Here is a 14,779-nt window from a genome sequence, read left to right as displayed (position 1 = left end):
TAGAACGCACTCAGACAAACGCGGCCGATGCTGGAATGCTAAGCTAGCTGGAGATAGCAGTCAGGAGCTTTCTGAGGAAGGAGATGAGAGTCAAATTGATGCTGCGTCAATTATTTTCCAGGGAAAGCATTTGGCTGCTCCTCCAAGAAATGGCAAAGAAATAGTTCCCCATAGAAACACCTAGACAAGTGTTTGTGAGTTTACAAATTCACGACATGCTTTATTACACTATTTGACCCTTGAATCTTTAAAATAACGCACATGGGGGTTGTATATATGTATATGTATGTATATATAATATAAGTCCAACAAGCAGTAAGAGTGATTTCTACCTTCTCAGGTTGTTTTATTGGATTATTTTTAAAGGCCTGAAGAGGTAATCCAGTTTACGGAACTTCTGGAGCTGAAATCCTTCTACTTCCGCATCTTGTTTATCATCCTGTGACTCATAACAATTATTCTACGCTCTATTGAACATGCGTTTCCTGGTTTATTTGGATAAAATGCCTTCAAGTTTCACTTTAACTGTGTGAAATTTAAAGTGCCTGTTGAGTTTTCTCCATTGAAATGTTCTGAATACAAAAACACAAAGGCATCCAGTTTGCAACAACACAGTAACTGTGTTATGATTTATGCAAATCAATTGAATCTGCTCTAAAGGGCAAGCCTATTTTGGATGAGTGACATAAATGTGATTGGTTTATTAGCCTATCAGTCATGCTAGTAAGGTCTCTCGTTATGAATCAGGCTTGATGGTTTGTGACTGAAGTATATATTTGGGGCTCATTAGCTCCGACGGTGCTCAGCAGATCTGTGCCGATCCAAAATCAATGAGGTCCACTATAACAGCTGTGACCTTCTGGAGCAGGGACCACTGTCAACGTGACGCCAACTTCCCCTTAAATGGCTGGAGATTGTTTGTGAACAGAACCAGCATCAGGCGTCGTCGTCCACACACGGCTGCCAACATGAATTATTTAACACGCTGCGTTATAGCGATCTACAGATAGCGTGGAGGACCTCGGGTCTTCATGTACGTAGCCGAGGAAAACGCATCGCGAGCATCCTATCCTATCCTGTAATTATGCATGCGGATACTAATTTCCCACAAGGGAGAACACTGTGTGCCCGGGCTATCTCTCTTGCCCCCTTAGTGCTATGACAACACAGGGGAAAACACACACACACACATATATGTACACACTGTAAACCAAAGAAGGAGTGCTGCCCTGCAGGCACATCTCCATCGGTACACAGAAAAACTTAATTATGGTGAAACAAATGTATCCTCAGCAGAAGGTGCTCCTTTATAAACGTCGGGGATTAAATTACAGTGAAACTGACACCGCTGCTTAGTCCACCAGCCGTTCTGGATGAGCCTGTTGATGTGTGTTGAAAGACCAAACACACTTGTTTGGTCTGTAAATGTGCTTTTGATGGTTTCCCTGAGAAACAGAGGCGTGCATGCTCTCGGCAGCGTATCTGACGTGCTGCTATTTTGAATGGTCCTCTGTGGTAATAAGGTCATTCGTCTTGTGCAGTGGAGAGGGGATCTTCAGTTGTCATACTGAGCTGGAGATGAATGTGAAAGGCTAAGAGCGTGCCAGTGAAAAGAATTGATGCAGTCAAGCCTTTACTCCCTCAGCTGCAGTGTAAAAACAATAACACATCAGCGCCGATGCAATTCAAACCGCAGGATTGAACGCAGATGTCTGTTATTGATCTCTCTGAAAACAATGTTCATGCAACGATATATTCAAATACACCATGGGATTTTCTCCATGCTCTTCTCTTTAATTGGTTCAATAACATTCTGGGGGTGTTTGCCTATTTAGTCGGGATTGTTTAGTGTGAAAGCTGTCGATCGAATTGAAGGTGAGGAGAAAATAAATAGATCAACTCTAAAAACGTGGGACACCGACCACAGGGTTTTATCATATATTTTGATGTACATTGTTTCCCTTTATTTGGACCAAATCAACTAAACAACAGGTGTAAAAAGGCCCTCAATCTCAATGTAGCTGGTTTAATGACCAACCGTCTCTTACAAATGTATTTTTTCACACTAAACTGCATTCTTACTATTCTTACTACATTTCCATGGAAACGTATTTACTCCCAGCAGTTTTAAAGACACTAAAACAAAATGAAAATGCAACAAAACGTTGAGTGAAACATCACAGTTTGGCTTGAAATAAGGCTATTTGTGAGGTTATTTAAATTACTGACGATAATTGTAATACGTGAATAAGTGTTGATACAGATTCCAAGCAGAAGATCTAAGTGTTTGAGCCAATAAAACGTGACTTCAGATGTGTGTTTTGTCTCAGCCACAAGTTTAATTGACTCCCCACTCTCAAACTGTACATGCCCAAAAATAAATGCATGCTGTCCACACAACAAACGGCTCCCCCTGCCTCCTCTTCCTCCACTCTGGAATGTGAAAGGCAGGCGAGTCAATAATGCTCTCCTTCTTTACAACTAATGCTCTTCTTCCTCTAAATACTGAAGTGCAATCCGGTTCGCTAAGAACAAACTGGATTGTTCAGCCACTGCGGCTAATACCTCCCCTATCATTGGTGTTTGATAAATTGGCTTAGCTGCTCCCCCATACTGCCGCTGTTCTGCTCCACCTTGCTGCTGTAGCAGTTATGAATAGACTCACCGGGGTCCGACCCTGCAGGCTGGCTCAGAGACAAAGCTTTTCTTCACCCGCCTGTTTGTCGTCACACACTTAAATTCCTCGCTGCCTTTTCATGTTCTAATTTTATTTATTTTTTATTTATTTTTTTGGATCAGGCAGGAATGAGTGTTTTCACAGCTATAGTGGGAATCGGATTATCATACAGGGATCACAGTCGTCATGGAAACCGAGGACGGTGCATGGTGTTAAGCCATCCCTTACACATCCTAGAACATTGGGAATTAGTGTGAAAATTCGGCTCCTTTAAAAATAAAGATGTGACAAATTCTGTCATTCATATTAAACACGTTCTCGTTCATCTGACCGTGTTTTCTTTTGACAGCCTGCATGTGTTGTAGGATTACAACCTGTTCTTTTTAACAGACACTACTTTCTCATAATATATGCAGATTCTTTTTTTTTTTGCACAAAGCATCAAATATCTCATAAGGAAAGGTGCAGTGGCTACCATGACAACGAGGATCCATGTATGCTCTCATTTTGTCACCGTCATATTATATTGCCTGTTATTTATCCACAGGCGTTTTAAGAGAAGTTCATAGGCTTTAAATGGGCTCAAGTACTGTAAATGAATGGTCAACCCAAAATTTAAATTCATTCATATCACACCCCAACTAAGCTTCTATCCAAAAATGTTGATCAAAATTAAATTCTGCTCTCTTACTAGCAGCTTGGAGGAGGAAGTAACAGCTTGCCAGACATTTTCTGATCATTGTTTGGTGCGTTGCACTTTGCTGATGAATGTCTTTGGACCATTTGAGAAGGAACAGCTGTACCAGCTGCTGCAGCGAGGACACACTGTGGGACAGACAGCAAGCAGATTCATGGGAGTGAACCTTTGTCACTATTTGAATCGACGTGTTTCTGGATAGACAACACAGAAGGAATCTGCTGACAGTTAAGTGGAATTTCTTTGTGTTTGAATTTGTTATCGCCTCATCAGTTTGAAGCGATGACATACCGATGTAGAAGCTGACGGGTTATTATTCGGAGTTGTTACATTTACTGGAATATCTTTGTTATTTTATCGTCTTCGAAACCAACAAAATTAGGTTTTGTAAGTCTGGTTTTGTAAACGATGCTTGATTAATGAATTTATAATCCATTAATCATTTGTCTCTTAAATAAATATGTAAACATGTTGTGATTTTACTGCCCAGAGAGAACAGAAAACTGCCTCAAATGCCTCAAAAACCTCAGAAATTTGTTTTGCAGCAAGAAGAAGAACCATTCTGCCACAATCTAATGGGCCTATATTGTTGAAGCAGATAACGGTTGGGGAGTGGAAGGGACTTCGGCATCTCTCTGGGAGAGTCGTGCAGAAAGATGGAAACAATGCTGTGAAGAGGAGATAAACAAAGCCAGAGTGTCTTCTTGGCCACGCCACGAGAGGACAGCCATCTGCCAGCTCAAGCCCAAAAAAGCTTCTTTTAATACCGCCCCTCCTGAAAAGTTTGTTTCACACCTCTCTGTCTTCTCCCTGTCATGCGTCATCTCCTCTTCCTTTCGGGTCCCTGCCTTCTGCGTTTGCTTGACAAAACAGGTGTAATATTAATCCGCTGTGGTTTGAGACTTAATTAGAGGCTGTCACCACCACAGTCGGTGAACGTGGATGGCCAGCCTGTTTATTAGACGCTCAAGACGTTCCTGGTTCAATCATACATTGATTTGATTCGATTTCCACACTATTGTTGTCAGAATAAAGACAACAACACACACACATTCATTGTTGCCTTTTCATCCATGAGCAGAGCAGAAACTGGTAAACATCAGGACACTGACAGACATGCAGGGATCACCACATGATGCATTTAATCACTAGGGACGATGACCGTCCAGGTCAGTTGTTCGGTGCACAGCGATACTCGGCCACGTGGTGTGGACACGCAGCTCGGGTTCAACCCCGAACCCTCGACCCCCGCCCGCCTGCCTCCGGGCCGCGTACGGCTCCCGACTCACTCTGGTAAACACAGCGACGCACGCCGGGGGCCCGCGCACGCAACAAAAGACATGACTCCGAGCGCTGTCACCGCTCATCACGCCAACAACAAAAGAGGATGCAGCTGGGACTCGGTGCGAGCGGTATGATAATGCGCACGCAGACATGATAGGATGTTTTCCTGGATGCTCGGGCCCAGTTAAGTGGGATCAATGCGGGCATCGATACAGGGGAGGCTGGTGAGCCTTCCACGCACAGAAGAGCCAAATGAAGGAAGGTCCTCGACCAAGGAAGGCCGTAGGAAGAGAAACATCTCTGAGATTTTTTTTGTAGAGAAACATGGAAGGAAACAGGACCTGCCACATGGAGCTCCAAGGTTAGAGTCCCTCCTAAGTGCCAGTCAGGCTTACTAGAGCGTGGTGCGGGCTTGCCTGAGTGACGGACTAAAAGGGGAAAAGGCAGGTGGGGAGAGAACCTGAGGTTGGACACTGTCACTGATCTGACTGGTGCATTCAGGGGAAACCGGTGCCTTCAGGGCGTAATTCCGCTCCCTAACAGCTCTAAAAGCTCCGGCGCGATCAGCACTTCCACGTCCAGATGGAGGAAACAGGGAAAGGATAACGTGAGTGACATCACATTTTGTTTCCAATTATAGAGCCGCTGTAAACACTGACCTCCGCCACCTTTTATTCTTCTTGTCAGCGCCGCAGTTGCTTTTGTCACTTATGATACATGTACGTTTTCAGTGATTGTTTGCAAAACAAATTTGCAGAATGTAATTACGTGTTAATCAGTATGCGGTGTAGTGGTCCGACATCTTTCAGACACATTGGTCATCATGGTCATTTGTGCATTAGTGATGAAAGGCAATTAATATTTGTCGCTGCAAAAATACAATCAGTTATGAATTGAAGAATTTGATCTGCAACAGAGTGACTTTTCAATATTTTATGATGTGCTTTGTTCCTCGATATCTTTCAGAACTGGTCACAAAGACACACTTTCACTTTCAAATGAGGCTCCTTAGAACAGCTGGGCATTGTAGTTTTCTACTATTGGCCTTCGTTGGAGACGATTTTCAGTCGTAGATTAGGGAACTCAGTAATAATTCAGTTCGCAATTTCCCAGAGATGTTCAAATAGTGTGTTTTGCAAGAAACCAAAACCCAAATGTATTACATTTAAATCTTAAAAAAATCTTCACAATTGGGAAGCTGGAACCAGCAAATGTTTGCCAAACAGTTCCAGATGCATTCTGTGTTAGTTCAGATGTTATGGCTCTTAATTAAATCCTGACCGAGCACACATGAGATAAGCAGTGTAAAGAATAATCAGGATCGCTGTCGCACAATGATTTATGGAAAAGAAGAAGAAGCAATTCCGTAAAGAAGCAGTTGTAAAAACAATCATTGTCTTCTTTTAAATGGTATGCAACAACATTGCAAATACCTCAATATGCCAGCGACAGTAAGCAAGCTATTAGTGAGATTCACCCTCTAAAAGTAATGAAACAGTTTATCTTGGCCCCTGAAGACATGTTATTCCCGAGGGTAAACTCTGACCAGGCAGCAGCTATCGGTGGAAACTGTAAATTAGCACAGCGAGTATTCAGGGAATGTCAAACTCAAGCCACAATAATCCAGCAGCTCATTCTCCGCATGAACTGTGCTCTCTCTCTCTCTCTCTGTGCATCCTGGGTAATTTGTTTCTCCTGGGGGTTTATCAGGGGCCGGCGAGGTTATTTATACTGACAGTTACGGGGAAGAAAGGGAGGGCTGGTTTTACTGAAGAGACAGCGGAAGAGAGAAAAACTTAATTTACACCCTGTGGACGATACGTCGTGAAAAAGATAATTAATAAAGTTTTTTTGTTTTGTTCTTAAAACATCACCTTGTTTACGCAGCCTCCCTCGACTCAGCCAAAAAAACTTCCTCGGATGTTAACTTTCCTTTCACAAGCAAGCAGCCTTGTGAGAGACGACGGCGGCTGTCTGACATGATATGTCGCCGGCTTTCATGCCAAGGTGGTTTCAGGTAATAGACTAGAACGCCGAATGGTGGATTTTGTTCATTTGGCTTCAAATTTCCAGGGACAGCTCGCTCCCTCCCAGAAAATTCAGTCATGACTTTTGGCGGTAGGTGAAGGTGACGACGGATGAATAATGCATGAGCTCAGTGTGCTGCCATTCATCACGGTGATCTCACACACACACACACACACACACACACACACACACACACACACACACACACACACACTAGAGGTAAGATCGGGCCTAAAAAATCCAGCCCGACCCGACCCAGGCCCGCGGGATTAAAGCCCGACCCGGCCCGAACCCGAGCAATTAACTTGATTTGCAGGCCCGAGCCCGAACCAAACCCGAAATTTCATATTTTATTTGTGAGGACTCAGAGTACGTCCTAAGAATCTAGCGCGGCACTTTAAGAGAGAGAGAGAGAGAGAGAGAGAGAGAGAGAGAGAGAGAGAGAGAGAGAGAGAGAGAGAGAGAGAGCGCAGAGAGAGAGACGGGGAGAGGGAGAGAGAGAGAGCGCAGAGAGAGAGACGGGGAGAGGGAGAGAGAGAGAGCGCGCAGAGAGAGAGAGCGCGCAGAGAGACAAAGAAGAGCAATGACGGGGTGGATAATAGACATTTAAATAGAATAATGCAAATAAATGTGAATATAAAAAAAAAAAAAAAAAAGTCAGCGAGAGAGAAGCCCGGCCCGACCCGAGTCCGACCCGAACGTAATGATTGACATTTTATACCCGACCCGACCCGAAATTCGGGTCGGGTCGGGCTCGGGCTCGGGCTCGGGCTTAAGATCTTACCTCTAACACACACACACACCTCCGCCTCTCTCCTCTGATCTGAGAGCAGGTGATGGGAAACTGTGTGGAGACGTTAAGAGAGAACGAGATAAAGAAATTGAGAAATAAAGTAGCAAAAAGGAAGTATTGCTGCCCAAAGGAGCGGGGGACTCGCCAAAAGAAATGCAAATGCACTGATGATGAATACTGCCAGGCCTCTTAAACCTTTGTGCAAGTCCTCACAGATCGAATGCAGGGAAAGGCTGAATTCCTGCTGTTTTGCATGACCCACTTCGCATTTCTCTGCACTCTGAAATATGTGCGCGATGCGGCTCCTTTCTCCCTCAGCCTCGCAATCACGACGACATCAATCACGATTTTGCACAAGAACGCGGCGTTCATTTGCGCAGGTAAGCATTCGTGTCCCAGATCTGTCCAGTGAGACAGATCTGGGACGGGATCCGTTTCACCCACAGTGGACGTCCTCGATGGGCTATCTGATAATATACTCCCAAGGGGACACCTACGATCAGCGATTACCCTCCATTTACAGCAGCCTGCTCTCCCTCGGGGCATGTCCATGCATCAAAGCACAGTTCGGTGGAAATGCCTGATTTTGAAGATAACCTTCTGGCCTTTTCCTTCCTGAGACGGCCTTTTAACGTCAGCAATCCTTTAATTGCACTAAAGCGGCATTGACTGGAAGGTGACTGAGAGATAGTAACTCGCTGACCCTGGTAAAGGGAAAGAAGTGAAGAAATCCAATAATTCAGAGACAATTACAGCACGAGCACAAACACTGTGTTTTGTCCTTGTTGTTTCAGTGGAGGGCAGTGAAATCAAGGATTTGGAGGACTTTTACCAAAAAGGAAGGGCAGTTAACAGACACGTACCTATGTGTCTGTTGCATCATGACTTTAGTCATTCTTATTTCAGCTGCTGCAGTTAGGGGGCGCCATAGAAGATCATCTGTTTCCATCTTGATGGTATATATATATATATATATATATATATATATATATATATATATATATATATATTATGTATTGGAGTTTTAATTGTATTGTTGCTGGATTAAACAAAAGTTAACACTTGAATTCGTATAACTGTTTATTTACAAGGGTTTTTATAATCTTCTTTTTAGGGATGAGACGATATATGGATTTTAGCGTGGATCGCGATAAAAAAACAAAGTTGCTACATTCCCACTGTTGGGATAATCATAAATATCATCAAGAATGACTAAAAGAAGCTGTCCCCCCCCATTCATTGAGTACATTTTCAAAAATTTGGTCCAAGGCTAATCCATCAAGGCTAACATATCAATACATACAGTGCATTACTTGTTTATGTAACTTTGAATGGTGCTTGCTGTCTGTAAGCTAGTCTACGTAATGGTAATCGGTTTATATTCCCATGCAAACTCTTTCTTTGGAGATTGAACACAGTACAACGGTTCCGAATTCATCCTTTCATGCTTTTATGCTGTTTTAATTTTGCACTTTGCTCTGATTAGATCAAAATTCAGGATCATTTCTGATGATCATCACTCTGATCCAGGACATGACAGCACTTTCCCTCCGTTAATTGGAGCTTTGAAAGAGTTGAAGGCTAAAACGTTTCCACCAGACTGTGAAGCAGACAAACATCAATTAAGCAAAGCAAGAGATTGAACATTTTTTATGTTTTCTGATCACGACAGTTCTATGAACTCATTTTTCTTCTCTTATCCTCACTTTTCCTTCCCATTATCTTTATTTCATTATCTGTCACACAAAAAGCAAAGGCTTTACTTGGTGTAACTACAGATAACCAGTAGGCTGTTGCTATGCAGCACTTAAATATGTTGTTTCTAAGGTTTGGCTTTACCTTGCACTGACCTGTGCAGTCAGCTTGGCCCCCTTCCCTTTGTGTAAATAGAGGTCTCTCGTGAATAGGCAGCCTTGTGTGGAGTCAAAGATGCAGAGATAAAAAGCAGCTCTTCTTTTCCGCTCAGATCTCAGCAGAGAGCAAACTGATTTACACGGCGCAGTGACAAGGACGACAGCTGCAGCGTGCCGAGATGGAAAAATATATCCCCGTCCCCAACGCCGCCCTCCCTCCTTCATCCCTTTCTTCACTTTTAGCCCAACTCACATCCACTCCCTCTTCATGCGCCCCGCCTCCTGCCATCAGCGTTTCTGCGGGCCGACATCGTGGCCCCTCATGTACTGATGGACTGTGGACCCGAAGAGGAGCCGACTACGCCGGGTGTGAACTCTAACCACAACTGGAGTGTTTGACACGAGAAAATCAACTTGCGGTGACCCGCCACACATGCCTGTGTTCACACCGCGGATGTACCCGGTTGATTATCTCTGACCGGCACACAGCCGGAAGGGACAAGGACATCTCAGATGAGAGAAAAATAGCCACACCTTAGTTTTATGGCGCTGACAGTTGGAGAGGGAAGAGCAGCGAGGCAGGGCAAAGGGGAGGGGACTGAGCGGATGGATGCCTCCCGTTTCACCACGGCGTTGAGACGAACAAACAGACACGCATGTGTTCACCTCTCTTTCCGGACCGTGTTGTTTACGCACCAGTGGAAAACACTTAACTCATGCCTATTCAATTATGCTAATGCATCTACAAATGACCCTGTTTAGTGATTAGCTGTCTCAATTAGGGGACGTACATATGGGGGGTTCAGAAGAGAAACGGCGACGGGTGGTTCGCTGTCCACTGGTGATAACAGAGACCTTAAGGCAAGACTTTTGTTGTCTGAGTGGCGGCGTGGGGAGGAGGGAGCCTCTTCGCTTGGAGGACATGCCGCGGGGGCCACAAAATCAATGTCACGCTGAGCCCGCGTTTGCATATTTGTGTGGACGTGTTTGTGCACGCGTGCGAGGACGAATGCAGGAACAGAAGCGGCTCTCATCTGGTCCACTTCTCTCAGCGTACGCCGTGGCTACATCAAACGTTTCCCATGAACACCATCGCCAAAGATCAGAGAGCAGACTGCAGGGAGCCTTCATGCAACGGCCCTTTCAGAAAATAACACGTTATCAAGTCGGACCTTTTATTTTTAAAATGCGTTGCGCGTACATACATTGTGAAACCAGGCATTCAAAACAATAAAAATGGACCGACGAAGATGTAACTGACACATCCCATTTATTACAGGGAAAGCAGATTGTTGAAAGCAACAAGAAAACAAATTCGGCACTACTATCATCATTTGCTGAGTCTGGAGTGAGAGAGCCCAGGAGTGTTTTTCTAAACCATTTAGTTTACATCTGGTTCCAATTTCACTGAAATAAGGCAGTTTATATGTATAAATTATTTCAGTGAAATTGGAACCCTTATCCTATTATCAGGAAATAAATGACTGTATTTAAAAGAATTGTTTTTTATTTTAATTGAAATAACTGATACATATTGTTACTCAATAGAAACGGTGCAAAGATGCCAAATAGCATATTCTGTATTCACATAATAACCCATTTCACATGGCTGACATAAAGGAGTCCACATAAAGGAGTCTATTTGCAACACCTGGACAGTGTTTCAGCTACGGGAGGTATTAACTGTCTATTGTTGACACGGAAGGGTTGAACAGTTCTTGACTTTATTGTTCCAGCCCTCAGTGTCTGATATATGAGAATGTTGGCAATAGAAGTAAATTGAAAGGTCATAAGTCTACAGAACTATATGGAGGTGCATCATGAGCATCCCTGACTGCAAGCAGACAAAGATGCAATGCTCCAGACACGCTGTTTGGAAGCTCTACCCATGAGTCCACTGTTCAGCCAGGCTGCCTGCTTAAGTTACCGAGCACGGTTACCGGTGGACTCAACGGAGTCAGACACAAATAGTTTGAAGCTGAAGTAAATAATAAAACACTGCTGCGTGTGTGTGTTTGTGTGTGTTTGTGTGTGCTTCCACAGCTGCAGTGCCTTCTGTGACCAAAAAGTAAATGCAGTCACTCTAATAACCATATCACTAAACAAGGCAATACCCTCCATCATGCATCTGCTTGCAGAATGTCTCACAAGTCTTGATCATGAGAAGTGTTGGAGCTGTCCACGAGTCGTGGTGCTGAAAATACCACCCTCGTTTGCTTGTGTCCACCTATCTCCAGCTGAACGTGAGCGCTGTCCATGGTACTGAATCAGCGCTGCAGGGCCTGAGCACAGAGGGAAAACTCTTGTTTGTTGCCGGCTGGGTTACTGAGTGGAGCAGCTTGGACTCAGCCGGGTCTGTCTGTACGAGGCAAACGAGCCCGAGCCTCAGCAGGAAGGGAGCTCCACGCCCCGTTTGCTTCAGAGCTGGCACATGTGACGGCGTCATCTTCAAAGCCTGAATTCATGCCTCAGATGGGTAGAAAACATGAGAGTGGTTGGGGCTGGATGCAGTATTGCATGTCTCTGGGAGAAATATTTCAGTACTACTCACTTTTGCTCGAATGCGTCTTAGGCAGCCAGTTTAGTTTGTGACACAAAAGAGAGTGCAGCCTCTCTTCAATCAAAAGCGCTCCTGTCATTTCTAGAATAACTTCATGCCTGTGTTTTAACATTCAGTCCAACACATTGTGCGTGTGCATCCAGCGGGATGGTTTGTGAAAAGAACGGCTGATCCCCGCTCATGAGGGGCCGACCCCTCTCCGTCTCTCCTCTCCGTCTTTCCCCGGAGTAGAAAAGCCAGCCAATCAGAATGGACGAGGCAATGAGTCACAGAGAGCGCGGACTGCATCCGCTGGAGCGAAAGGAGCTAACGGCCGCTCAGGGCAGGGACACTGTAACGTCCATGGATCGACTGATCCGATCAGAACTCTTGTACACACCAGCACCCATATACAGAGAGAGCATGTGAATTTACAAATCTATTCATTTTGGGGGGAAATGTAACCACTTTAATGCATAAAACTTATCATTTTCCTCTCCTCCATCACACTGTTCTGTCTTCTATAACATTTGCGAGACAAGTCACGCTCAAATGTTGCCACTCCCTAATAACTAAGCAAACCAATGTAACACTGCAAGGTTGTGTGAAGGTCGACATATTGCCTGGAATCAAAACCCAACTCAGACTGAGCTGTGGTTAAGCTGTATAATGGTACGGTAGAGTACAGTACAGCGTGTGGTATTCAAAGCTTTACAGGCGTTAGATCAACAAAAACACTGTGTGAATGGGCCGTGTGAATGAGCTCTGGAGATGCTCATTAACCATTGAAGCGATGGGAGATCTCAAAGCTGGATAAACATCAAATGCCACACACACACACACACACATACACACACACACACACACACACACACACACACACACACACACACACACACACACAGGAGTTGTTGAATCACATGACAATGCCAGTGGGTGCAACGGGTTACGAGAAAAGGGTTGAATTGTCCGTTTCACGAGGGAAGAAGAGAACGAACTGATGCTTCCACGAATTACTCAAAAGGTAACAATGGCCAAGGAGATGAAAGGTGAGCACATTTGTCAGTTTCACTATGGGATGAATGAATCCATTTTCCATGAAGCAAAAGAAAAAGGTGCAGTGGATGTGGATAAAAAGGGGTTTAATGGACCTCGCAGCAGAATAAAGGATTTGGACGGTGGTGGAAAAATTAAGTGTAAATTGAGCAGAAATCCAAACTGAATTAGTTTGAGGTTTAAAAAGACTGTGTTGCCTTTCATGGCTTGTTCCAGCCTAAGACAATGGAATCAAATAGACAGAGGCTATTTGAAGCCCCACAATCCACCATCCTCTTTCATGTTTCTAAATTAGAGAAGAAAAGAAAAAACAAAAACAATAAAAGTGCAAATGTTATTAAGAACAGAGAAGCTTCTGTTCAGCCTCTGGCTTTGTCCGACAGTCGTACTGTACGTCAGCGTGGACGGAGGGAAGGACGGGAAGGAAGAGAGATCGACAAGTTTATTTCAGTTGAATCTGGGATAATGAGAGTAGAGAGAGGGAGAGAGGAAGAGATAAGAGGCAATGATGACAAACGACAAACAGCATGACAAACAGCAGGAAAGGCAGTCATTCGATTACAGTGCAACTTCTCTTTAAATGACAACGAAAGACTAAAGATACAACTGCTAAATACGTCACGTCCCTCCTTTCTGTGGGGGAAAGCTGTCACCTCTGACGCTGCTGCTGCTGCTGCTGCACCGTTGCCAGGCTGAGCCTGAGGAGCGGCTGTTGGTCTGGAGCTCGGCCTAACCCTCCGTGGGAGTCTGCTTATCCCTGCCTGTCACTACTGCAACGGATCACAAACCAATAGTAGGACCAGCTCTCAGGCAAAAACACGAGCCACACGGGTACTTCAGAGAAACTGAGTATGAGTGTAGAAACGGCAATTCTGATCTCTCTTAAGGGGATTTAACGCTATTTGAGGGTGAAAGGAAACATGCAAAACAAGAAAGTGAAACTCTTTCCAGTTTCTCCAAATGTCATGGAATCTTGGATTTTTTTTATTTATTTATTATTTTTTAATTGTCCTGTCAATAATCCCTGCCATCGTAAATGTGACATGCCCTGATATCTGTCCATCAATCTGGATGAGCTGCAGTCAAAAAGATACACCTCCTCATCTTCCTCCTCCTCCTGCTCTTTAAGTCCCGACTCTTCACAATTACCGTACCGTGTACACACACACACACACACACACACACACGCACACATCAAAACCAGCATGTTCTCTCCACTTCAACCAGGCGTGACACCTATTCATTTCAAAGCAGAAACCCAAACAACAGCTCTCAAGCCATTTGCCTGTATAACCACGTTATCGTCCTCTCCATACCGCCTTCCTCTTGTGTTTGTTTGTTTGTTTGTTTGTCTGTCTCTTACCTGGCAGCACGCTGTCTTCCCCGGGTCCTCTTTACAATCCCAGGAAGGGCTTCACACAACTTCTGCTTTGGCTGGCGGAGCTGGATGTGGCACTTTAAGAAGAAAGAAAAAGAAAAAAAAATAACCAAAAGGCTCAAAAAGCAATGTCCCCTTTTTCCCCCCTCGCACAACGGCTCAAGAAGCACTCTCGATCACACACTCAAACACCAAGTCAACAGCTCCGGCAGGCGAGCAGCTCGCTATTCCTTCTCTCTCTCCCTCCCTCTCTCCATGACACTTGCCTCCTCTCTTCCCGCCCACCTACTCCAGCCCCCTCCCCCAACTACTCTCTCTCTCTTTCCCTCTACCTCGCTCTTCCTCTGTCAGACTAAATGCACACATCCCCTCTATCTCTCAGCTCACTATTTTCTGACATTTCCCCCACCCACTCACACCTTCTGCTCTGTGAAAACAAATACCAATTGACGGCACTATTACATGTGCAATTTC

At 44.5% G+C, this 14,779-nt stretch overlaps 1 protein-coding gene across 2 annotated transcripts in view; it reads right to left on the bottom strand.

Moving 5' to 3' along the window:
• syt1a (synaptotagmin Ia) overlaps nucleotides 1-14,398 on the bottom strand; it is a 76,219-nt gene extending 61,821 nt beyond the window's left edge. The window contains exon 1 of one of the 2 annotated variants that reach the window (XM_084039012.1): nucleotides 14,291-14,398. The gene's annotated coding sequence lies outside the window, so the exon portion shown is untranslated. The remainder of the gene's footprint in view (nucleotides 1-14,290) is intronic. The other variant, XM_084039013.1, reaches the window with a different exon arrangement.
• Between the last annotated feature and the right edge of the window lie 381 nt (nucleotides 14,399-14,779).

The sequence above is a fragment of the Eutrigla gurnardus genome (assembly GCF_963514095.1).
Source record: "Eutrigla gurnardus genome assembly, chromosome: 21".
Classification (NCBI taxonomy): domain Eukaryota; kingdom Metazoa; phylum Chordata; class Actinopteri; order Perciformes; family Triglidae; genus Eutrigla; species Eutrigla gurnardus.
The sequence above is the reverse complement of the archived record's forward strand: the minus strand, read 5'-3'. Positions and strand labels throughout refer to the sequence as shown.